Raw genomic sequence first — 27,831 nt, 5'->3', positions numbered from 1 at the left:
TCGAGTGCTTCTCGTGTATAGTCTATATACCAAATTTCGTTTCCATCCGTTCACCCATTTGCATTGTAGGATGCTGTTTATAGGAGAAGTTTGAATATAACCACCCTGCACATTACCAAATTTTTGAAGAACTGACCTCTCGATCACCATGTACTATCTTTTCCATCAATAAAGTTTGATCTTTCCAATCGTCGTAATAAATATTCGGAGGATTCTCCCACTCTCATTTAAGGATTGTTACGTCTGGATTTAGAACTCTATTTTAAGAAATTTTTTCTGCCAACGATTATTTGAAAGCTTCTGTTCGGCTGGGAACTTGAAGCAATTATGGTGGCTGCATGATTCGCATCTGTTCTCATGTTCTAGCAATTGCCATAAGATTTAACCTTGTTTAAGAAGTGGAATATATTGGAGAATTTTTGTAAGCAACAGGATGTTACAAATTTTTTCATTATCATCTTTAACTTCAGTTTTAAAGTTGTTAAAAATGTAAAAACTTCTGAAGGTTCCAGCATTTCCCTGGACGAAAATGCGCTTTCTAAAAATTGATCCCCATAGCAGTTTTTTGTAGTTTTTCAGTGATTTATTAATCAACGGTATTAACGGTAATTGCTTTTTCAGATTTCTGGCAGAATATAAGTTGCGCTTTTTGATGTGGTATTTTCTGTGATTTCTGGTACCGACGCAATTTTAAGTCATTACACTGGCACATTACAATGTCAAGAAGTATTTTATTTTTCTCTAGAGGCTTGCAATATATTTTGGAAACTACAAGAATCATCCCCGTATAGCTAAGATTAAAACTGTTTCGATCCCCCCCTTTTTAATTAAGGTGATTATTCTCATGAGATGAAGAATTGACTCTGAAATTTTGTATCAAATTTCTTTGATATTAATAGTGGCCTCTTCATACATTAAATCACTTTTAGCATCATTATACAATTATATTAACTCAACCTATCTCCAAATGTAGTTAGAACAATTCAGATAAATTTATCTCGACTGCCTACAACAGAACATTTAATACCAGAATGCCCGGGATTTCGATTTTCCTTAAACGTTCGCTGGTGTCGTTTCGATACCGCAATATAAAATATATAAAATAATTGTAATAACTAAATAATTTCAGGACTACTGTTCAGTAAGGTTTAGTTTTAAGACTTTTTAATATTATTTCATGTAAATATCATATATTATAACCCCTTATATCTTAAAAAACTGTAACAAAACATATTACTTAATCTTTCAAAATGAAACAAAGTAATAATATTCATAAATATTAGTGTAACAAGAGAAATCGTAATTTTTGTGAGAATGCAAGTTTTTAAATTATTATTTATCGTTTTTATACATACTGTTGTGTACATACCTCATTTGCGGAATCTAAATTAAAACAAGATAGCTCACCACCATCCGATTCATTCTCAGAAAGCTCTCGCAACAAATTAGCAGTTTCACCAGAGCTTAGACCTTTTCTATGAGCCATCGTTTCAGGGTGCCTGCTCTGCACAAGGTTCGAAAATCGAATGAAAATTTTTTTTAATGAGTTGATAGGCAAATGCTATCTAAGGAAACACTTAAGACACAACTTTTTTAGTATAATTGATTCATTTCTACTGTGAACCCAATCACATCATATTCAAGGTCAAACAAGGAACCACAAAACATTTTCTGTGTAATTATCATGGAAAATGATGAAAAGTCAAGAAAAATTTTCAAATACCCTGCTAAAATGCGGAAAAAAGGACAAACTGAACAGGCTCTGGTGTCCAATCGACATCGACGAACGTTTTAGTGAGGATCAGATTATTTCTGATTTAAAAACAATAATTATGCTTGCTTAATAAATTTATGTAATCGATAAATAAAAATACAAGTTTTATTAAATAAAACCCGTTAAAAGCTTTAAAAGTACAAGAAGTACAATGGAAGAGAGGGTAAATGGCAATGCTGTGAGAGCGAGCCTCATGAATGGCACGGCCAGTTTACGAATCGTTCTCATCCATTTACTGCGACTCGAAATTTTGAAGTCCGTCACAAAATAGTTTTTGTGCTGTTTCGAAATTAGCCCTAAATAAATTCTATGTACCAACTGTAAATCTAAAAAAACATTTCACTACCAAAACATGTTTGAAAATACTTAGATCTTTCTTCCCGAGTAGACGTGACAACATCATCAGAATCGTTTCTGATATGCCACATCTCCCAACTCTATAGGGTTATGAGGAGCGATACTTTAACTTCGAACTCCAAAGTTCCTCTTTTGAGCGTTACGCCGCAAGACAACGTAGACTGGATTTTGTACAAGCAAACGACAGACGAAAATATCTCGAGACTAGATTTTTTACTCCACTTAGCAGTAGAACTTGTCGCCGATTTTCGAGAAGCCCGTGAACAACCACAAGAAAGAACAAATACAAAACAATCGATGTCTTACAGATTCTTATCAACATAAGACATGCCGTATAGGATACTGTAACGAAAATAAAACCATCAATTCTAAATGTGAAAAATATGTTTGCGGGAAATGTATAATGGAAACACCCTGCATATGTAAAAAATACGATAAGCAATGAATTAGAAATTCTTATTATTTGAGTTTGTAATACATAGAAATTGACACTATATACAGTTTTGTTTCATTATAATGAAGTGAATTTGTTTATTTCCTTTCTAACATTCATATTTCATACATTCAATCAGAAAACATTACGTCCGGTCATTTGACCGGCTATGGTAGAAATAGGCATGTATTAAGTGTAGGTAGGTTCGGTGTTAACTTGCGCCTCGTCATATCGTAGGTAGGAACCGACTTAAAGATTATCACTCATTCACTTACTAAATGACCCCTTAAATATTGATTTCGAGGATTTTTCTTGCCTTTATGAAAGTTAAACAAGTTTTTCTGCTTCTTGTGACACATTCCAAAGTTGTTTTTTATCACCGCTTGTACAAGATCTACGATTTGAAAAAGAAAAAAGAAAAAAAAAAAAAAAAAAGACGCTTTTATTCTTAGAATTTTCTCGTAACTGCAGATTACAAAAGTCGTGGTGCTTTTAGGTTACTTACAAAATAATACTTTAAACCTTTTTCAATTCAAGACTTCTCTATTTAAGCAGAAATTGGAAATTCAGCAATCAGAATTGTTTCTATTTTGACAAAAATCACGATTCCGTAAAAAAAAAAAAAACTCAAATATAAGATGGTAAGTGCAATCTTTGAAGTTTTATCAATATATTTTTGAGTAACAGTAATTACATGTCTTTTACGCTTTATAAAATTGCAACTAATGCTTCTATTATTTAGATAGGATATTAATTGATTTGACTTTTAGATTACAATTACAACCTTTGATGATCAGATCACTCCCAATTAATGTTCATATGCTCTCTTTCGTATGACGAAAAACGAATGCGGAGGAATTCATGTCAAGCAAAGCAAATTTGTCTGTCGTAACTTGATGGAATGATTTGTTTAAACAAAAAATTGGCTTCGAAGAAATGCATTGTTTTAGAAATAATTCTTGAAATTAAAATAAAATATTTTTTTAAAAATTGCAAACAAACTTAAATGATATTAAAATAATGGCGATTTTAAGAAATTTAAGATTGTGTAAAAATCATTTTCAAGCTAATATATGTTCCAATTTAGTAAAAAAAAATGTAAAAAATGGAAAATTTTTAATTAATTTTAAATTAATTAAAATTCTAAAGCAAATGTCTTTCCTAGAAACAGATGGAAATATGCTTGCAGTAAATTTAGATTTATTCTGAACTGTAGTGTACAACCAACTTAGTTTTTATTAAATATTACATTAATTGGTTGGCTCAGCTTCACTTACCTTGTTGAAATGTTTCTTCTCTGTGCGTTACTCGCAATCGAATAGAGTCAATTCCAGTAATCACATAACATATCATAAGACATCAAAAATGTTATAATTTGAAATTTAAAAACTGAAACATAATTGAAAATTTAAAAACTTCTAAAGTAAGTTTAATTTTTGTTTATAAATAAAATAGTTTTGTCAGTCATGCAATATATTATTGCAGACTGCGTGTATATGTATTGCATAGAATATTAATGTTTAAAAAATTAAAATATATCTATATTTGGAATGGAATTATTGATCCGTTATAAGAAACTGGATTATCAAATTTATCAGATGACAAGATTATGGCTAGGCCTGTGTCGATTTTCGATTTATCGAAAAAAGAGGCAATATTTATGAAAAATAATTTTTTTGATATCAGCCTGAAAAATATTGATTTATCGGTATCATGATTCACGACGCATCACGATGGAGTAAATCGATACTCATGATTAATTTTAGCTGACTATTTCGTTTTGGTTTCCGTTGGTGTTTATTTTTATTGTTATTCACAGTTTTTCACCTTTGTAACATAATTTTTTATATGCTCCCATGCATTGTGTTAGATTCTAAAATAAAAAAAAATAAATAACTGCTTTAAGCATGTCATTTTGGAATAAATTGTTTTCTTTCCCCTAAAATGAAAGACACAAACAACAGATTTCTATTTAAATATTACTATTTAATTATTGTTATTTATTTTCATATACATTTAAAATCCAGGCAAATTTTTTATACCTTTTTTATTTTAAACATCCGAAATATCTTCCAGAAATAATCGAAAAGTAATTTTGGTGTAATTTTTAATTCCTTTACAAATTGGATATAAAAATCACACAAACAACTAAACTACAAATGTATTTGTTCTGGAATACATACTAAACATCATTTAATTTTAAATACATCTTATAGCATTTATCCAGTTAAGTTATTAAGTAAAATATTAATTATTAATTTCATTAAAAATATATTAATTGAAGTTTAAATTCTAAATAGATACGCTTAATTCGAACGTTGCTATGATTTTCGAAGCATTAAATTTAAGCAATTTTTAAATTCTTTCTAAATGAGTTTTCATAAGCCTACAGTTCTTAATGCATTTCAAAAACTTATTTGCATATATACATTATAAGACACAAAACTAAATTTGTCATAAAGTTCGATTTAAACGAAAGTCCTGTTTGTTTTAAATTTTTTTTAATCTAATGCTTTTCTAAAACTCCGGAAAATCTTAATTTACTGTAATAATTTTTTTTAACATTTTTATTACCAAAATTCACATTTTTTTTTTATCTTTGTATTGTTCTCTAGGCAATCAAGAGCAGAGAGGTCGCAACCCAATATATAAATATTTTTATTAAATAAATTCACACTCAACTTCTTTTAGTATGAAATATGATTATTATACCTTACTATAAGATATAATAGTAAATGTTAACAAATAAATATGGCCAAGATTTAAAGAGCGAAAAATAAAACCTTTGCTCAAAAATAGTATAACAGATAACTTTCAAATTTGGAATCAACGTTTTTAACGCAAAGCAGAATTGCAATGCGACAGCTAAATCGTCAGCCATAAAATCCTTTCTATACGTATAACTTGTGTTATGCACTTGTATTAATATGTTTTTTTTTTTTTTTTTTTTTGTTGTTGTTGCATAAATGGTACCAATTTATGTAAAAGGAAACTTTATGTAAATACCTTTTATGTAACAGGAAATCACTTCCCCTCCGCCTTAAGGGGCACAACAAAGGACAATGAAAGAGAAATCAACCCCTCCTAAAGTTGTAACCAATAGTGGCTCTTAGAAATTCCAATTCATTTGAAACCTAGTTTGAGTGCTCTATCTGTTTTGAACATTTATTGAAATTCAGATGCTTATCGAATTTCTGAATTGCATCGAAATTTTTGATACTTATATCGATACACATATCGAGTTTCCGGTACATATCGAATTTTCGTTATTTATTGAATTTCCGCCATATTTCGCGTTTTCGATCATTTCGAAAACGGTCGAATTTTTATGCCTATCGAGAATCATACATGGCAATATTTTATGAATGGATTTCAGAGCACTGTTTTGTATATCAATAGAAAGTATGTTGAAGTTTTTTGAAACTTTTTATCCGCATGCCTTTCTGCAATATCAGCTTTCATATTTTCAAAAATATACCATTTTTGTAGTTTTATATCTTTAAAAATGCTCTTTTTTAATTTCATAATATATCTTTTACTAAGAATATTTTATTTTGTATTTTAAGATTTTTTTAATGGTAGAATGGTTTACCTTCATTTCATAGCTATTAAATATTGATGCTTATCGAACTTGATCGATTGCTCCGTACTTAGTAACTTGATCAAACTACTGATACTTATCGAACTTCCGATAACTAACGAATATTTGATGACTTCGAGTTTTTGATAACAAACGAATTTGCATGACTATTGAGAATTAGACTTGGCAATTTTTTAGGACTGTATGTAAAGGCATTGTTTTATATAAAAGTGGCAATATATTGACTTTTTTTTTCTTTTTAATCCGCATGCTTTTCTGTAGTAAGCAGTTTTAGATTTATAAAAATATATTTTTTCATGTTTAATATAATTAAAAAATGCCATTTTCTAATTTAATAATACATTTTTTTTCTTAAAATGACTTATTTTGCATTTAAGGTAAAAATTATTTTTAATGGATGAATGTTTATTTCTGATTTATTTCAGTTCATATGTTTAAAATATATGTTTCGTTTTTTTTTTTTTTTTTAATTTTTACACAATTTAAAAATGTTTCCTTTTTTTTATCCTTTTTATTCATGAGCTTTTTTTATTTTCAGATATACAATATTTCGAATTTATTTTAAAAATACTGCATTTAACAGAGATAAGAAATTTTTTGGGAATTGATATTATTTTCCTGTTTTTAAGATAAATATTATTTTAATGGTAACTTTTCAATCTTTAACTTTTTTTTATTTAACTTTTTATATTTTACTTAAATAAGATCAGTTTTATTTTTCATTTTTTCATTTCATTTTATTTTTAATTTTTTAAAATTTTATTTTGAATTTCATAATGCGACAAAATGTTGGTAGAATGGTTAGAAATAATAGATAGATAATTAGCTAGAATTTTAATAATCTGAAACATAGCGGTTTATTTGAGTGATGAATATTTTTTCCTTGAGTTTACATAAATGATGATAAATCATGGCATTTTTTTTTTTTTATTTCATCATGTTGTGTCACAAATGAAAGAAAATTGGAAGATCTTTTTCTAAAATTTTTAATGTATTGCATCAGTCTTCCATAAATGCATTTACTTTTCAAAGTATTTTTTATTAATGTTTTAATCAATTTTTCGTCTTCTTTTCAATTTTGAAATAGTAAATTTTATGAAAGACTCTTTAAGTTTAATTATCTAATCTACCTATTTCTAAAATTACAATGCATATTAAAATTAAATATACTAACAAATCTTTTAAAACAAGAATGTAGTTTTATATAATTCATATACAAAATTAATTTTTCCAGACATTAGACTTCAGATTTTGAATTCGATTAAAATATTTTTATTATATAAGCATTCCTTTTATGTAGTGGCTTTCTGATTATTAAGTTTGTTAAGAGATGCCATATATAATTCATAATAGGAATAAATAAATAATGAAATCCCGATATATCGAAAAATATCAATATATATCGGATGACATCGCGATAATGAAGTTCGGCCATCATTTAATTACAAATCACTTAATTACAAATGCCCTAATTATGGCATTTGTTATCATGGGATTTTCCGATCATACTCTGCGATACTGCATTGTAGACTCAGTTTATAAACTGCTTGTTAAAATAGGCAGGCTTATGTATGAATCAAATTGTCGTAGAGAAATATTAGTTGAAAATATGTTTCGTGCAATATTTAAATTTTAAATAACTTTTTTTATTTACCTTCATTAAATTAAAATTATAAAACGATTCTTGAAAATAAAAAAATATGCAACTAAGTATCAAATTCTTATATGCATTATAATCATCAAAAGATTCGCATATAAATGCCTCCGTACTTTGTTACGATGCAAACTTAAAAACCTTTCATTCGAGAATTCGCATTTCAAGTTTTTCGTAACTCAGGATTGTTAAATGAAAAATTTTCTTGAAGCAATCATGTACTGTCTTTGCATTTCATCAACAGAAAAAAGCATTTTTTTTTTCTTTCCAAGAAAGCTTTTCCCATCTCTCTGAATCAGGGGTGGGATGGTAAATCCAAGCTCTCGTTCACCGACAGGGAGAGTCGTATATGTGTTTCTCATTCAAGCAGGTAAAAGTAAATTGTATATAAGGCGCAAAATTTAATACATAATGTAGAAAAATAAACACAAGGTGATTCAAATGAAAGTATCCCTGTTTGGGACGCCCTGGTGAGAGAATCAGTCGACGTAATGCTTCATATTTGGAGGATATACAGTTCAGGCAATGGAAAACCGATTGGTGTAATAAAAAATAAAAAAATGGCCGCAATGTCAAATGGGACTCTGCAATTCGTTTTAGATAATGAATACGAAACAAGACACGAACATTAAAGGATAGAATACGGGGTATCTATAATAAACTCCATTATTGCATTACTAACGCACAAATTGCTCTAATTAGATGAAGATTCTAAAATTCGACATTGCAAGCTGCACTGGAAAACTAAATTTGCCCAATAGCATTCATAACATATAAAAAGTTGAGCGTACAGGTTCCGAACATTCTTAGGTCACGACGATGGTACTCTAGCAACATGCTACTAAAGTTATTTTACTTGAACAGCAATAAAGCTGCCAAAGCGCTTCGCTTATACGGAGGGCGGAAATCTCTGCGTAAGAGTCCAATAACAAAGCTGCGTTTCGAGGAAACGGGCAGCTTTGCTATTAAAACAGGCCGCGAACGAAAACATGGATACAGTGGGTGACAGAAGACGTCGCAACCACTGTCGTTGAGCAAGCCAATTCGAACACAGTAGGGACATTTAGTCCTTGCGCCGTATCAAGGCAACTGGAGTTGCCATACACTACAGTTTGGAGGTGCATGCGGATAGCATTCGAAGCATATCCGTATAAGATCCATCGCTTGCAAGAGTTAAAACCAGCTGATAACGATGTGCGTAAAGCGTTCACTTTAACTTTATTGACGCGAATGGAGGTGGAACAGAATTGGCCGTGGAAATCCTATGGACCGATGAGACTGACTTTCACATGTGCGGAACCATAACACTCAAAAGCGTGGCATCGGTCCGTTGCGAATCCTCACCAGGTTCAACAAATGCTCTTGCATTTCACTGCATGTTACTATTTGGATTAGCTTCACTGTGACTTTTTTGACTGGATAATTTTTCTTTGGGGAAATCACTCCTCAGGGCTCAACAACCTGTTCCGTAACCGCAGCACGTTATTGGGATATGTTATATACTTTTGTCATTCCAGAACTCCAGCAGCGTGGAGTTAAATACACTACAATAATACTTCAATAAGTTAGTGCTCCTCTCACATAGCACGTATGGTTAACAATTGCTACGATGTCATTTCATTGAAGATCGCATTATCAGTCTATAAGGTTATCATTCTATCCTATCATTTTCTATTAGGTGGCCTTCAGTTTCATCTGACCTAACCCCTTGAGATTTTTGTCTTTGAGGTTACCTCAAATGTAGTTTATTGAAGAAACATAGGAAATCAAGGGGATTCGAAGAATCAGATCCTCTTGCACGTATGCAACATCGAACCCGATCTGTTAGATGCCACTGTGAATCATGTTATAACGCGGTGTAACATGTTAATCCTGAAGCAGGGTGGGCTTATTGAAAACCATCTGTGAAACGTTCGTATGCTGTTTTTTCTGTCTTTCGTTTGTTACTATCCCTGAAATTTCGGTAGCAACGGAATTTTGTGTTGTGTAGTAAAATGTATTACATTTTTTTATCCTTTATTGTTGGTGTTATATTTCATATTCATTACCTTAAATCTATCGCAGTGCCAGATTTTACCTCATACCTTTTTTTAAAGTAATTTATTTTACTGCACCAATCAATTTCACATCGCACCTGAATCGTACATCCTTCAAATATGAAGGCTTTACGTCCGTTGGTCCTTTCGCCAAGGCGTCCCATACATGGATATTTTAATTTGAATTACTCTGTACTTAATTTAAAGAAAATACTTCAGTACTCTGTACTATAGAAAAAAACTTCAGCTACCAAATGCATGATACTAAATGCACAACAAACTAAGAATAATCTGTAAGTAATCATCAAAAACATTAAAATGTTCTGTAAATTTCAATGTTGTAAGAGTACTCAAGCTTGTTGCAACTAATGGCATTTTACATGCCCGCTAACAGTCAATTTAAGCCGAGTGAGCATCTCTTGTTTTTTCAATAGCTTCAACTAGGGCCAAGATGACGCCTTAGTTACTGAATGCGTCACATTCGCTAGCACAACCACTATTTATAGGGGGGGGAGGGGGCAGATTCACACACCTCACAGATAGAACACAGAAGAAGAACAACCATGCCCGAACTGGGACTCTAACCCGGTGCGCCCAGATCACGAGGAAGACGCGTTAACTCTATGCCAGGACGCCGGTGCAGTCAATCTTATTAAAAAACACATAACGAATTTAAAGGATGAGACGCTGAAAAAACCCAAATAAAAACAAATATAGAGAATTAAAAAATCGAATTCACTCGATCTTAAAAGTATTATATTAAACGTTTAAAAGGTATAAACATTTAATTTTGAAAACATCCCTGAACATATTGAACTCCTCAAAAAATGTATAAATATATTATATTTATGTACTCGATATATCAGGTTTATAAATCAAAATTTCAACTACGACGGATATGACAAATGTATTTCCATATAAGCTATTCTTTGTCAAAATTTTGGCTGGTACAACTTAAAATGCCAACACACTTTGCTGTACGCTCTGTAAATATGAAAAGGCATTTTACTTTAAAACTATGTTTTGTGGCTGCCTAGAAGGTGGCGTACGAGAAAATTCTTCCACTTATCTCTTATTCAGAATTCAAAGAAAAGCCGTCTTCTTTCTTTCTTCTTCTTTTTTTTTTATTTTTTTATTCTACGAATTCTTCGTTATCTCGTTGCATGCCAACCGCCTTTCCGGTTTCTCTGTCACGTTTGAATGTTGACACATTGGATCTGATTCTGAAATTGTGCCGAGTAGAAGAATCGAACAAAAGTTAGTTTGAGAAACGTTGGTATTTCTTAAAATTGCTGAATAAGCGTCACATTATTATTTATGTTGCGATGGAAGGTCGTGCCGAACACTCAGAGAAGAAAAATATTAGAAATATTTTGATACACAAGAAATAATTTATTACTACAATATTTATTGAATTTTATACAATTTTCATTAATATTTTCTGAATATTAATCCATTGCTAGTTAAAATAACACTTTAAAGCTGGTATAACTAATACTCGCTTGATTATTAATTGTAAGTTATAATCATACTATATGCAGAGTAACGGATTACGTGCATGCGCAAGGCAATGTGATTTTAATTCCCTAATTTTTATTTAAAATTTTATTATTATTCATGATAGAATCATATGATTACCTTCTCTGACGCAGAATAACAGGATTTCCATGCTCCTAACCTCATCATCCCAAGTGTAATGTGCAGTGCACACGTCCCGTCTTTTAATTAGCGTCTTAAGATTAACATATCTTTTTATAAAATCGTTTTAGTATCTTATAACGAATACAACGACATCCATTGGTCAAAGTATGAGTTTTTTCCTTTCTCAAATTCCCATTTCTCCACGTCACTCAAGTGAAATATCAGTTTATTCTGATCAGTGGTTCTTTTTTACACCCTTTTTGAAGAACAGCTTTCATTATAATCGCCTTATAGATCAAAACGTTTTGATACAGAAAAATTTAGCACGCACTTGCCCCACTTTTTAGACGGCTGCTTTCCGTTTGAATAGGGTCTCGAACCAGAAACTCTCAGACCCCGAAGACATAAAAGGTTTTCAAAATATTAGAAATGCATCAGTGGAACTTTTTAAACAATGCTTTCTTCATTTGCATCGTCCAACATTGTTACTGTTCAGAAATTTTGAGTTATGGTACTGATTCACTAACAACACAACAGCTTTGATGGCTTTTTTGGAAAAAAAAAATCGAATACCCCTGGTTTCTTTGAACATGCTAAGTGTTTATGATTTTGATACATGTAAAATCTGACAAGGTTCTAATGTCTGCCGTTAGATACACAATGAGCTTCCACCTCAGGCTCTTTTCCCATCATCTTGTCACAGTTTAAATGGATGAGATCCATTCTAAAGTAGTTTAAGAACGAAAATCAAATAAATTAAATTTGCTGATATTTGAACAAAATGGGTAGGAATCACATTTCAATAAGACTATTCTTCCCAAAACTGTGCACGACAGTAATCTATCATAACTGCAAAAGAAGAGGAAACTTTACTGAGATTTATGAGAAATCAATTTCATGCTATATGCTAACTGCCCAAACGAAAAGGGTTGATAAACAGTAGATATGAAAGGATAACATATAATAGATTGAATAATGTCATTATAATTAAATATGTTTTGTTATCCATTTATACAGATGAAAGAATGTTAATCTTTTATGTCCTTTTTTTAGAGCCATGGCTCAGAACCTCTCCTTGCGGATTCTAATGTTTTGCATATTTGCTCTTCTCTTTCCTGAATCTTCGTCTCAGAATCAGAGGAGAGAGCGGAACGATGACCAGCGATCAAACGGGACTCCTCCACCGACCACTCAACATCCGTGCAGTGCGGAAAACATCCAGTGCGGAGTACCTCAAAAGTTTTGCAACATGTTTGGATGTGATTGTACGCCGAAGCCAGGAGCCAGGTGCTGCGATGGCTATCGCTACGATAAGACGTCGAACAAATGCAGGCAGATAGTGTAAACGGTGAAAACTTTTGCTTCCAACAACAAACAAACATGCAACAAACACACCTTGGGAACTGATATTAAACTAAACATTTGGGTTCTTTCTATGCTTACACGGTTTTATTATATCGTACAATTTAAGATTGTGTTTTGTTACTTTTTGCAGTCGTCTGCATTAAGATAATTGTCTAATTTTAAAAGGCAGTTTCTGATGAAAATTCACAATTTCTTATCGTTTTATTTTAAAACCCATCCTATCTGTTTCTATTTTAATTCTACAATAAATAGAAACCGAGATATGGGATGTTTTATAAATCACTGTAGCTGAAACCGAAACCGAAAGTAGTTGAATGTTTCCCAACATTTTTTCAAATATATGCCTCTCTGAGTTATAATTTATTTTATTATATATTCTATCAACAAGCTACGTGTATTAGAATACGTTTTGAGAATTTTTTGTGCCGAAAGTATTTGTAATTACTTCTGCTTTTGAACATTATTTATGTTTATATTTCCTTTTTAGTGCAAGACAAATAAAAACTTTAAATGATTTTTTTTGGAAAACTTGGATTTCGTAAAAAGTTACATACTTAAAATATGATATCTTAAAAACTTATTACCTTGAAATTTTGAATATATGTTACCTTTAGAGAGGCAAAGGCAATGAACTAGAAATATAACTTTGAATTGAGTAGTTTTTATTTTAGAGCTGCATATGTAATTTTTAACAACGAATTTGGGGAAATTTTCAATACAGAAATACTCAAATATCTATTATTTTATTTTATTTTTTGAAAACGTGCATATTTCTTAGTTTCAAGTTAATTCCCTTCACCATAACTGTAAGTATGCTGTGTATAAAAATAATTGGAATATGTGCTATAGAATTTTTTGTAGAGTGTTTTGTTTTTTGTTGCAATTTTATTATTATTTTTTTTACCTAAGTTGACACATTTTACAGAATCTCAATTGGCGCAGAATTTCCCGATCAATATTTTTCATTATTTGCAATCACATTGATCCAGAAAATGAACTGAAATAGCTCATTAGAGGGATTTTTTAAGAATTTGTCTTTATAGGTAGACAGATACCTTAACTTTGTCCAAAATGTTGTCATATTTTATATTAAATAACGGATGACGTAGTTGCAAAAACGATTATTCATTCTATTGAAAATTGATCAAAACATATTCTTAGAAATAGCCTTTAAAATTATCATGAAATATACATAAAAAATGTAGGTGAAGCGTATTTGAGTAAGCTGCCAAGAGTGAAAATTAATTATTAAATTTGCCCTTTTTGCTGGAAATTATTACTCGATTCAGAAAAAATTAAGGAATTTGAAGCAATTATAAAATAGAATTATTAGAACCAGAAGTTTTCAGCAAGTTGAAGTGTTGATTTTGGTCCTTTGAAGAGTTTTCAACCTTTTAAATGCTTAATTGTTTTGATCTAATATTTTTAAGATCTCATTAAAGATTCTTATTGCACTGTCATCAAAACACTCCTGGCTTCTGAGACCATATTGGTAAAGATGATAAGTTGGATATTTTGTAAGTTCTTTGTTTCAAAACAGAAAATCTAAAATCAACCCTGAAAATACAAATTCCAAAATGGAAAAAAAAATCGGAAAAACGTTCCCCATTATATCTTTGAGAACTGCTGTGCGAGTTCCTATTGCTGACGTCGACAAGGTGAAGGAGGTACCGGCAGTTATGATGAGCGTGACAGGGCGGTTCCTACTAACTTGGAACTTCTGAAGGAGTTTTAAAACAGATATATGAGAGATCACAATTCGTTTTATGCCTTAGGAACTTACTTAGAATTGAAGATATTCTTGACCTTCAAATTCCTCTACGGTCAGTTACAATTACTCAGTTCAGTAAAAACGACCAAAGATTCGTCAGGTGTGTGGGTAAAACAAAGTGACGAAATATGAAATGTCTTTGCATGAACAAAGTGAAGAGTAATTTCAAACGTCATTCAAACTTACAAAGTTAAAATAAGTAGGTTAATTTCAATTTTATTTGTTAGTGAAAAAAAGTTTGTTTTCTTTTTTTGTGTGTATATTTTATTAAAGTTTTTTTAATGGCACTGTTTTACTTTTTATCGGTAGTAAAAATACATGCAATTCAAAATAAAATGAATTCGCTTGTCTGATCTACAAGTAGGTTCTTTTTTTTTATTTTGTTAATATCTTTTAAATAACAGTCTTAGTTAGTCAGTATTACGTTGATTCTCACGCCAGAGCGTCCCAAACAAGGATGCTTTAATGTGAATCACCCTGTACATAAACAATTCTCAATGTATAACTGCCCGGCGTTTATCCTCCTGATCAGATCTTATAAACATCACTTAATAAATATGGTAAATACATTGAAACTTGTCCTATTATGTCATGTACTTCCTCAATTTTTATATTAATTTCAAATTGAATCATTTGTATAAATCTGCCCCTTGGAATCCTGCATTGCTAAAACGGCTGTTCGCTCATCATAGCTTTTTTCCAACACAATTTCATTATTATGTCTTACCATGATACTAAAAACGTAGCTAAGTTTCTTGTTGCTCTTTCGTAGAAAAAATTGTCAAAAGTTAAGGTCTTTCGTTGAAAAAAATTTAATCAAACCGTGGTAACGTAATTAAAGGGTATCGTCAACCTTTCTTTTTATCCTGAAATAAAATGGATATCAACCATTTTCTTCAGATAAAAAAAAACATGTAAAATATACTTCATCTAATATTAATCAGGGTTTTAATACGGAAGGAAAGTTTTGCAGTGCTTTTTAAAAAATAGTATGACATTAATAGTTTAAATGACCTTAATAAGGGTAAAAACATCAATTATTGGCAATAATTTTTGCAATAATTCTTTATTTATTATCCTATCCTTATATTTCATAGTTTTTCATACTTATCCTTTTCTGTTTTATTAATTACGTTCATAATTTTTGCTAAAATATTAAATTTTCCATTTTTTGCTCAGAAAATCGATGGCAATTTTTTTTTCACCAACTGTTCACATGCAGAAACTAATTGTCGCCAGTGCAGCTAATCAATTATTGACATGAGTGTACCAGTTTTCGACAGGGAAAGGAACCAGTTATTGTCACCACATTCAATAATCATCCAAGTTTATTTTAAACAAAATACCTTTAATTTATATCATTTTTATTAGTACTAAATTAACACACAATAACTTCTGAACACTTAAACTTATAATAGTTTTTATCCATATTTAAATATTTATAAAATTATTGACTCAATTTTTGAATTGCAAAGTGTACGTTGATACATTTCAAACAATTTTTAAAGAATAGGAAATAAGATTTTGATTTTTCTTATTCTTTTCTTATACTATAAACTTCGATAATTTAGCAACTATGTTCTGCTTTTCGATTAGTATTTCATCCTCATTAATTTAAAAAATAGTATTTAGTCTATTGCAAGCTTTGAGAGAATATCCACTCTTCTTTCTAAAATCCTCAAAAGTTGACAAGACTTGATTTTTCTTTTTGTAAATATCAGGCTATCATGAAGTGTCCCTTAGTGCTCATTGCTCCATTTGTGTCCATTTCTGCTGAAATTTCGATTTCTTTCTCATTTTTCTGTTCGTGAGCTTTTTCAATGTTCTCCTACTTATGTCTTTGTTTCATTTTACTATTCCTAACAGATGGACCTTGTGGCTCCCACCTTTCATCTTCTTCGCAGGAGCTTCACCGTAATTTCTTCGAATTCTTCTCTCTGAAACATTTCTTCTACGAATCTGTCGTTACCTTTTTCTCATACCTCTCAAATGCTATTTGTAGATAATTCCTTTTTCTGATTTCCCAGTGTACTTACTCTGTTCTCCTTCCTTTTTTCTTCTTTTTATCTTCAAATGCTTTATTTGAATCCATCTCTTTTTTTTTTCAAATAATTTTTACACTCACTTGAGGAGACTACGATTAGCTTCTTACTACACTATTATGCTTCTTGGCGGATCTTAGGCCAACTAAGTGATCTCTTGAAGGGTTGGTTACTTCAGGTGATATGGACTGAATACCGTGGTTTACCGTGGTTTCTACAGTTATCAGTAACCGGTGCCGCTCAGAATGTGATCTGCATGAAGTGTATCAATAACTGAATAAATGATGTACTCAAACCTGATTTCTGATACCTCCACAAATCTGCTATTCACAACTCTCTCAACAAATGGAGCATCATTCTGTTATAAATGTACAATTAACTGTAGTAAGAATATGAACCAAAGTCTTGTGATATACCCAATGATAGATAATTTGCGCCAATAATGAGGGAAACTGATCATTCTGAAGGTCCCATTAATGACACTCTTGACAGCTTTGTTTTGATCGAAATTGTCTCTTGAAAATGATATTCACATCATCAAGAAGTAGTCCAAAGCGTTGGAGAAAAGATTTGAAGTTAATAAACATAATAGAATAAGATAAAACAGACACAATAAGTAAGGAGCTGGCGAGTGGCATGAAGTGTCAAAAAATATGCATTTCCCTGGCGTGTTAAATGAAGCAGACCAATGGAGACTTGGTATTGACTTGAATCAGCATTGCTATTGGTAGTTGATTTATTAAGCTTTAAAATGGCGCCGAATTATTGTAATTTTAAGCGACTCCAAACGCTTATTTTAACAAATTTAAATATCAATAATTTGTGCTATATCAATAACAGGAGCCTTTACCCTATGTTCCTTCAAAATCTTTTAATTAAAGTTTTAATTTTATTTTTAATCATGACTCTCTTTCAGTTGTTTCCTCCGTCTTTCTGATGGGCTTGATCTAAAAATTTATTTTTCAATGGAGTTGTCGTGACTTTGAAAATAACACATAGTACCCGAAGTGCTATCCTTCTACAGAAGCAAAAGTCTTAATATTTCAGAATATATTCCTTAAAATCAGTGATTCTTTTTCTTATGTAGCGTAATAGTTTATAGAAATGACAAGGATAATGACCACGGTTGTAGTCATGTCATCGCTTTGGCAAATAGTGGTCTGTTTCATTTAACACTATTTCTTACTCGGAATTCGAAATTTTTGGCGTTGAACTTCTGCAGTGCTCTTATGACGATCAGCGGTTACTCACCATCTGTAAACCATTACTGAATTTATTTCGATTGTTTAATTATAACATAAATCCCCCCCCTTTCCTCGCTGTTGTAGACTTCCATACCCATACATGTGTATGAAATCAACATTATATTTATTTAGAGTTTGAATTATTGTTGCTACAATCTTTGTGTCATCCCTATTGATAGCAAAATGTCAAAAAATCCTATAAACAATTATTCTTAAATCTCATTTCTATTTATTCTTAATCGTTCATTGCGATCTCAAGTAACAAAAAAATGCACCAAATGGCAAAACAGATCGGTTTGCTAAATAACAATACAATAAAAAAAAACTTTACGTCTCAGACAGAAATAAAATGCTGAAAAGAGCATTGCTGGGGAAATGAAAACAATTTCGAAACATCTATATTTTTATAAAGAAGGTACATACTATTACAAACCTGTAATGTTGCTTCCCAGCATGGTTAGTTCAATCACTGGAAAGACCGTTTTACGATCAGCTCTGTTGGGTGATGATCTGGTGCCGCGTCAGTGATCTCAGAGCATGGCGACAAACTTGGCGACCATTTGGGGACTTGGCGCCGAATTTAGCGACTTTGGCGACAGAATAGATAATACTGGAAACTTTGAATATTTTAGCGATTCAGCCAATAGGAACCGAGATACTCCTTATTGGTCCAGAACCTTCTCTACTGGCCTTCAGGGAACTATAAAAGGTCGGCAGTCAGTCGCAGTCGTGAAATGAGTCGTGGAAAGAAACAGTGGAATAGTTGGATCAGTTCGGCGAAGTGAAGCTGTGTGGAACTCAAGCGTTTGCTGAATTGAGCTGTGTGACAAGTCCTGATGTTTATTGCAGAAGCAACGTCGTGTCGTGTGAGGAGTATCCAGTTGTGTAGTAGTGCGCCGGCAGTTGGATACAGAGCGAGGAGACAGTGGAAAATTGCAGACGTTTAGAAAGACCGTAGAGTGAAGATACGTAGATTCCCTCCTTCTCTTGAATTCTGTCTGGCCTCATTGAATGCTGTGGTCAATTACTACTTGTGAGCTACTGTCTGTTATAGTATGTTGCTGTGTGTTGTCTGTGTTCGTCTCGGCTGTGTATTTGCCATCTTTGTATTTGTGTCTTCGTGTTCAATAAACGTCGTCGTTTGTTACTAAAGGACTGTTTATTTCATCGACCAACAAAATGGAAAAGACCCGACGGAATATCCGTAACAATACACTCATGAACAAACCAAGGAAATGTAATATTCCCTATAGCGAATTCCATGATAAGCTCAGATGGTGAATTTGTGGTAAGTAGCTTTTGTAAATTAATCTGGATAGAAGTTAATACCAGAATTTGTTTGTTTATGACATGCGAATTCAAAATTTCAGAAAAAGAACACCATTTTCATTTTAAAATTTTCGTTTAATTAAATATTTTGGATCAATTCAATACAATGTTAGATGTACCTGTTACTTTCCATGGGCCATTCGCCTCATATCTTCGCCGTTTCAATCTGATTCCAAATGCATGCTGTCCTTGCGGAAATCTTGATGCCACACTGATCCACTACGCAACAGAATGTATCCTGACTTCTTCTTTCCACATGACCAAGCCAATATCTGAACTAGAACGAGTTTGGTTTCGTAGTGTTGCTTCTTCCCAAGGATCCAGGATGAAAATTCAGAGCTTGATTCGTCATCTCGAAGGAAATCAAGATCTGTTTAGATTTAAAGAACACTATTCCCATGAGTAGTAATATACACATATATATGTTAATTTCGTGTTTGTACATAGCATTTATTTGTTTTTGTATTTGTATTTTTTTATCCTGTTCCTTTTTATTGTTATTTCTGTTCTCATTTCTAGTAACCATTTTTTGTTAATAATTTTATAATTATTATTTTTCCTGAATTTTGTAATCACAGACAAACTGTAAGTCTGTTTATGTAGATTAGCGCAAATTTTCAGTTTCTCTTTGGTAGTTTGTTTAGTAAGCCCATGCCATTTCCCATTTGAATTTCAACCAACTCACTGCTCTCGGCTATTTTTTAAATCCAATATTAAAATCCCCTTAACAAATTTCAATCAATGAATGTCAGACTCGGAATAATTTGGGTGATAGTCACAGGGATGGATAAAACATGAGCGCCTTTAGATGTTTCTACCACTTTATGCTCATTACACTGTTTAAATAACCAGTAGGTTATAGTTGCAGGGGCATGAAGCGGTGTTGTGTGTCAGTTAAGGAAATTATGCCAACTTTTCAGGTAAAAGCAAACATGGAAAGTATTTAGGCAGAGAACAAAGCAACAAAGATCAAGTGCTTATTTTTCTGGAATTAAATATTTTTTTAATTACAGCGTAGAGACAAACTTTTGATGTACGATTTCCATTGTTCTCTGTGCCGTTTCCTGCGCTACCCAAACAATGCTTTTCCCTGACATTTACGCACTTTTATACAACGAAAAGTAAATAAAACGCCATTCGCAGATGAAGATTGGGATGATCACTGCTTTGTATAACGAGATTCAACGCTACATAATAACCAAATGAAAGCAAGGTAAGTGGTATGTCATTTTTAATTGTAAAAAAAAAAAGCATAATTTGTATTTAAATGAAATTGACTAATCTTCCCAAATTGAGTTTTTCACCAAACCATTTATAACGACGCGAGTAAGATTCCATTTTAAACAAGTTGGAGAATCTCGGACCATTAAATAGATCTGAAATGTCTGGTTTTGAAAAATCAAGGAACTCATTATTTCAAAATATATGACAAGATATGAAACTAAGCTCGCTGTTTGTTGTTGCTGCCTGGTTATTATATCCAGTGGTGTCTCTGATACAATGTTCGCGAAATGTTACCAATCATACTAGGTCGTATTTTTTCCCTAAAATGTCTTCCATCGCACTGAGCAAAAGATAATGATTATTTTCATTGCTGTTTTTTTTTTTTTTTTGGCTTCTTTTTTTACGCACCCTAATGTTTTTTTATCAAAATTTTCACCCCTGTAAATAAACTTGTTCGAGAAGCGAGAAAATAATAGATGGATTTACTCTCCAAATTGTTTTTTGCTGTTAAGAAATGGATAATTTTGATATATTCATATATTTAGAAAATACTTGATTAAATATTAGTTAATCAAGCATTAGTTTATTAGTTATTATTAGTTTGAATAGAAATTCATTCATTATAAATTCCTACAATTTATTCAAATTTTATGTTAATATTTTTGACAATAATGCTTCGGAAATTTTTCGAATTTTAAAAACATATTCATTATATCTGCCCATTTATAATGAAATAGTTCATAAATAAGATAATTAGAAATATCCATTTCGTTTTGTTATTTGACATTTACGTTATAAAAACACACTCATTTTTAAAATTAAACTTTCATTACTCTTTCTGAATATTGAAGGTATTTTTCTCTTTAAATTTAGATGTTGCTAAATCTTAAAAACATTTTCTTCAATGTAAAATATTTTATTTTCCCAAAAATTCCTATTTCTGTAAACTCAATAAATGTACCTAATTATCATTTATATATTGATTATTTTCTCTTAGCATGGAAAACTGCAATTAAATTCCAATTCTGATATTGACAAAGACCTTACTAACTCCTCCAGTTATAAGACCATTTACCTTCCATCAAATTTTAATACAATTGTGAAACATTTTATCTTACAAAAAGTAAATAGTCATCTGCACGAAAATGACAATTTATTCGCTTTTCAGTGTGATTTTATAAAACGTCAACTCCTTAGAGAATTTGAATTTATATCCTCAGGTTTTGAGGAAAAAAACAGGGGGAAGTTTCTCTTGATACTCAAAAATATTTTATAGAGTGTGACTCGATTTAGTAGTACCTCCCCCCACTGATAAAAATATCTTCTTCCTTATCAGAATATTCACTGTCAGAATGAATGTCACACTTTCTGAGCGAGTAAAGGTACAACTGTCCTCCACCTTCTAGTCAAATTTTTTTATGATATTTCACAAATAACTAACACGAAACTTTGCATTTCTACCAATGACACTGCTGTACTGGCTAAAAACAGAAATATCAGAATTGTTGCAATGCATTCAATGCACGCAGAAATGCATTTGTTGCAATGTGTCGTAATTAGGGTTGCGTGTATTTTGTTGTGACTCCAATTATTGCAACGTTTTAGAAAAATAATTTTATTTACAATTTAACTAAAGAAATTAAACATTTGATATTTACTACGGGCTTCACCAAGGCAATGCGCTTGAGAGTTCCGAAGAGAAGGAGAGAGAATAGATTTTTTAGAAGCATACCCGGATGAGAGCCACGCGGCAATTACGTCACACACAGCCTCGACGGAGCCTGTAGTTTACAGATATCTGATGTGATTTATATGATTTATGATAGATATATATGATTTATGATAGGCATTCACTAAAATGCATGCAAAAATATCTGATTTGTTGCAATACATGCATAAATATCAGATTTGTTGCAACAATACAACAAATACATATAGTTCAAAAAGGGAAAATATCGGTAAATGCATCAAAAACTTAAACAGTTTGGTTTTCAAAAATAAGCAAAAATAAACAAAACAAAAATCAAAATCAACGAAAATAAATTGTATGATCTCCTGAAACAAAAATTTATGCGTAATACTAGACTGAAGTCTCACTAAGAAATCGCATTCAACTTATATAAAGAAAAAAATTCTGAGATGACTCCTATAAATTATATCTCCTAATAACTTGGAACTCCAAAATATTAAGGGAAAAATAAAGTGCTTATTTGTATTCCAATACTAAGACCTGTACTAACGTATGTTTTTCAAGTTTAGGAATAGGCTGCAAATGTCATTTTAACGTTACAGACAGGGGCCAAAATATAGTCTTTAAGCAGATAACCAAATTGAGATCGTTCACAAAAAATGAAGATATCAGATTCCTCTAAATATCCTTTCATTTAAAATATTCATTAAATACATCACAGAAAAATTTACAGGCCATACACTCTCAATCCAAAGTTTCAATTCAAATTTTTATTACAGATTTATTTTCTCCAAAGTCCAAATAACGTATATACTAAGTTTCTACAAAATATGTCTACTAAAACGGTTCGTTTATATAAAATTCTGATTAGGATCACTTTAATTACAATTACCTTGTACTTAAATCAGTCTAAGCAAAAATATTCACCATGAAATCAATAATCAAACAATTTCTCAAATTTATGAATTTTGAAACTGGAATAACAAACGAGATAAAGCGGAAGAATAAATAGTTGAATAAAATGTTACAAATGAAAATCTTTGCACTTTTCTGTCGAAATTAATTTAATGAGTATGACATTGGTGTTAAATTAAAAAACAATAAACCACCAAACATTTTTAAACGAACTGGAACGATTGATTTTCATCAAGCAACATCAACCATGTTCTCAGCTAAAAATGCATGCTTTGTTTATAAAAAAACAGCTAGAGAACTAAAAATGTGAAATAATACAATGTGTACTATAAATTAATTTTACTATTTATTTCAAAATTTGACTTTTTCCCTTTGCATTTTGTTTAACAAGCATGTGTGTATGCATTCCTGCAGGTTTCCTGCAAGGTTTCATTAAATAAAATAGACAAATTTATTGACGCTATGATTTCTATAAAATTTAATTAAAAGTTATAAAAATTAAATTTTTATATGGCCCCTCTAGGATGAAAAAGTATTAATGAATTAAATGCAGTATATTCATCTCTAAAGTCTCATGCTGCTAGCTGCAAAATTTGTTGAAAAGTTAAAGGCAAATTCATTGACTTAGGTAACTGAAGCAAATTTTAGACTTGTGTTTGAACGGAGCTTTCATTGCACATTTCAAGGTCAATATGTATGTCGTAATAAGTTAATAAAAGAGCAATATGAAAATAAAAACGTATTTAATAACTAATATTAATGTTTTAAAAAATGTTAAATAAGGCATTAATTTAAGTAGTAAAGTCACTCGTACAGAATGAGGTCTATCAAAAGCGCGATATATTTAATAATATTTAATGATACTTACATACACATGATCCGGTTGATCATTTGTGACATTAAGACAGCTCCTTAAGGCGACATGGTACCACAATTTTTTTTTAATTTTAAGGCTTAAAATTATATTTTACTTTTATTTTATGTAAAATAGTATTCTATAACTCTCCCCTAAATATTTTTTTTGAAATAATTAAAAAATTTTAAAACATTTTGAGCTTTTTTTTAAAACCCTAAGGCTTTTTTAAATATGAAGATTTTTCTCCACATTTTTTCCAGGTAGCTATTAATATACTACAGAAAACTTAGTATGGATTTCTTCCTGCTAACAGTATTTAATTTTGTAAAATATTTTTTATTGTAAAAAACAAAACAAAAAAATGTGAAAAATTTGTACATTTTTAAAAAATTACTAAACGCCTTAAAGCTAATTCCATACCAAGTTGTATAAAACATATATTTCTGAACATTCACAAAAAATTTCACACCACAACCTAGATGTTTAAGAAAGCCTTAGGCTTTCGAAATGTAGCATATAAACAAAAACACAACATGGTGAAAAATGCATTTAATGTTTTTATTCATCTAAATCAGAAAAAAAATGCAAACATTTATTGAAACAAAATATTATATTTGTATATTGAAGATATAAAAAAAACTAACGAAATATCAAAACTACGCAAATCTTTATCATAACACATTTAAAAAATTTAATACGCATGTCAAAATTGATTAAATGTACATTTCTGCTATTCTGCTTGGTCGATGCAGTTGTGACTTTTGAGCCATTTTGGGATTGTCTATATTTTTGCCAATTGAGCTTCTTTTACAGGAGTTTGAATATGAAAAGTAGGCTTGGCAACATTGTTTGCTCTCCTTCATGATCAAAAATTCTTCAATAACTTAATAAAAAATAAAGCTACAGCTCTGAAATTTTGCAGGTTCAATTTATCATATGATCCAATAAAAAAAAATTCAATTTTTTTGAGTAAGTACTGTGTCAACTTAGACTTGTTAACAAAGATTTGCAATATTTAAAGAAGGTGTATTATAAGCAGACGGCAACTTATGACATAAAAGGAGAGTCGTGAAGTCAGGTGACTGAGTGAGGTAATTCAACAAGTCTTTGGTAAGCCACTCCATCCATCAGGGAATTCCACATTCCACCTTCACCTTTTAGCTGAGGAGGAGGACCATCTGATTTCCACCGGAAACATAAAGATATAACCAAAGACAATTCATCTATTAGCTGAGACACAGTGCCATACAAAACTAACTGAAGGCACTGGTCACCATTCAGCGCACTTCTGCACAAAGAGGGAGCAACAGCCGAGTGTCTGAAAATGCCATACTAGACATATGTAGAAAATCCCAATGACGATGAGCTTTGTTTAGGAAGAATAGATTTTATAGTTCCAAGAATGATCGTTTTGAGATTCATGCTTTCATCTCTGAAATATTCCCTAAATTTCTGCTGTTTTCTTTTAAAAAGTCGAAGTTTCAACTATCTACCAATCAAAGTGCAGTAATATATATGCAAGGTAAGCAAATTTCGTTCAACTTATGAGTTCGTATTTCTAAAATAACTATCGCCATCTAAATTTCTGATAATCTTCTTTAAATTTAGAAATTAACATATCTCTGGAAATTCCGTAAAAAGAAGCATAAAACTTTATCTGTATCAAAATGACAACAAAAAAAAAACCACTTTACTTATTGACATCTTTTTACTATAGTACTGTATAAGAATTTATTTTTTCTGTGATTTTACTTTCGGCTTCTACAGAAGCCAAAACATTTTTTTTACTTAATGATTTTGAAACTGGCAGTATATGTCTTACAGCAAAATTAAAGTAATAATAAAAATAATGCCTGCGTCCTGGCCTAGGGACAGCGCGTCTTCCCCATGATGTGGGCGTCCCCGTTTCGAGTCCTAGTTCGGGCATGGTTGTTCTTCACTCTGTGTTCTATCTGTGAGGTGCATGAAAGCTTCCCCCCCCCCCCCTGTGAAAAGCTACTGCAACCCCTTTCCGTTGTAACGCAGATACAACATCATCAATAATAATAATAAATAAAGATTTATACTGTTTTTTTATATACCCAGTATATGAGCACTTGAATTATTTAAAATTGAATGAAATTCTTTTCAGCGGCGATTTTCATAATTTTCGAAATCGGCTACACACTCTTTCGAAATCGGCCCTTGCCTTAAACACACAGCAATTTCAAAATTAGTCTGTGTACATTATGTGAGTCAGAAAACAAATTTGATATATTATAATAATTGGAAGTTAAATAAGAAATTAAATAAGAACAATTATAAACAAAATTCCTTTCTTTTTCTTTTAGAAGTACCCGCTGAATTGGAAAATGGATACTTCTAGAAACACTTTTGTCGTCTTTATTCTGTTTCAGTTAGTTCCCTATTTTCTTGCAGGAGTTTGTGGCAGACCCATCAATTCAACGACTCAAGCAATCAGTTCATTTTCCAGTCAAAATGCAAGGCCCGATAACACTAAAGTCCAAGCTCAATTCGGAGTGACACAGAAATTTTGCAACATGTTTGGTTGTGACTGCACCCCTCCCAAGGGAGCGATATGCTGCGAGGGATACAGTTTCGATCGGCATTCAAGAAAATGTAGACAAATGTTGTAAAAAGTTGCATGGTTTACAATTCTTTGGATATTAAAAGAAAGATGTTTCTAAACAAATGTATCTTGTGTTAATTGCAGATGTTTTGACTAGCGATAAGAATGGGACGGAGCGTCTTGACTCCCGTCTTAATTTTAAACAAATCTGTGCATTTAAATACAGCTCTAAAATTCAAATTTTGGAATATTGCTGCTAACATAAAATTGAATCGTGAAAACATAAAATTTTCTTCGCTATCAAATTAAATATTAGGGTGTCTCAGAAGTTTCTTTCTCATCGCGCTATGAATAGCCTTATCTAGATCTGCATGTGAAAACATGCAGGGTCATCTATTATCCGTCTATGTTATCGGTTTTAGTCGTGCCAGAGCTCTACTACAAAACAAAGAAAGTTCTTTTGTCGATTTGGTGGGATCGGAAAGGCGTCATTTTCTACGAGCTCCTTTCTCAAGGTGAAACAATAAATTCTGCGAAATACTGCCATCAACTGGATCAATTGAAAACTGCCATAGCAAAAAATAGCCAGAATGAATGAACCGACGAGGCGTTGTTTTTCATCATTACATCACGAGACCACATAGGGCATTAGTCGTAAGAGAGAAGCTCTTACAGTTGGATTGGAATGCATACTCTGAAAATCTCGCTCCATCTGATTATTACTTCTATCTGTCCTTAAAAAATTATCTTCGCAATAAGTGCTTTAAATCCATCAGCGAAATCAAAGCGCACTTCGAGGATTATTTCTTGTCCCAAAACGCAATTTCGGAAAGAAGGCATAATGAGACTTCCTGAGAGATGGAAAAAGGTAAGAGAGCAAAAGGGTGCTTATATAACAAAATAAATAATATCTTAAACAGAAAATATTGTGTATTCATTTCATATTAGAAATTGGAAAGAAACTTATGGGACACCTTAATATAATGGAAATGAGAGCTGAGTCTTTCTAAACATCCCCTTAACACTAAAGTTTAGAATTCTTTTTTATGTCCTTTCTTTTATGTCCATCGTAAGTATTTAATAGAGATACTTCACTTATAAATGATTTTTCAGCGAGTCAACCATCATTTGATAAGCAGTATCATCGACGAAGCCTATTAGAGTTTTCACCTCTTTGTGCGTAGTATTCATTTCTTTCTCATAAAGGCAGCCAAATTCCACAATTTTTCTCGAAATCTGAGAAAATGTAGTTCACAAATATAAAGGCACAAGGATTCTATTTTTATTATAACCGTATACTTATGTTTGCATGATTGTTCCATTACAAGTA

At 31.4% G+C, this 27,831-nt stretch overlaps 1 long non-coding RNA gene across 2 annotated transcripts; it reads left to right on the top strand.

The window, feature by feature from the left end:
- Window positions 1-3,035: 3,035 nt before the first annotated feature.
- LOC129974835 (uncharacterized) lies at window positions 3,036-26,613 on the top strand. 2 transcript variants are annotated; one of them, XR_008784972.1, is made up of 4 exons: window positions 3,036-3,205; window positions 12,550-14,831; window positions 20,261-20,460; window positions 26,351-26,613. It is a non-coding gene; the product is annotated as an uncharacterized LOC129974835 (long non-coding RNA). The 2 variants fall into 2 exon arrangements; XR_008784971.1 differs by having other exon boundaries at window positions 26,263-26,613.
- The last annotated feature ends 1,218 nt before the right edge of the window (window positions 26,614-27,831 follow it).

The sequence above is a fragment of the Argiope bruennichi genome, chromosome 7 (assembly GCF_947563725.1).
Source record: "Argiope bruennichi chromosome 7, qqArgBrue1.1, whole genome shotgun sequence".
Taxonomy (NCBI): Eukaryota; Metazoa; Arthropoda; class Arachnida; order Araneae; family Araneidae; genus Argiope; species Argiope bruennichi.
Note: the sequence above shows the minus strand (reverse complement) of the source record. Positions and strands in the feature narration are given on the sequence as shown.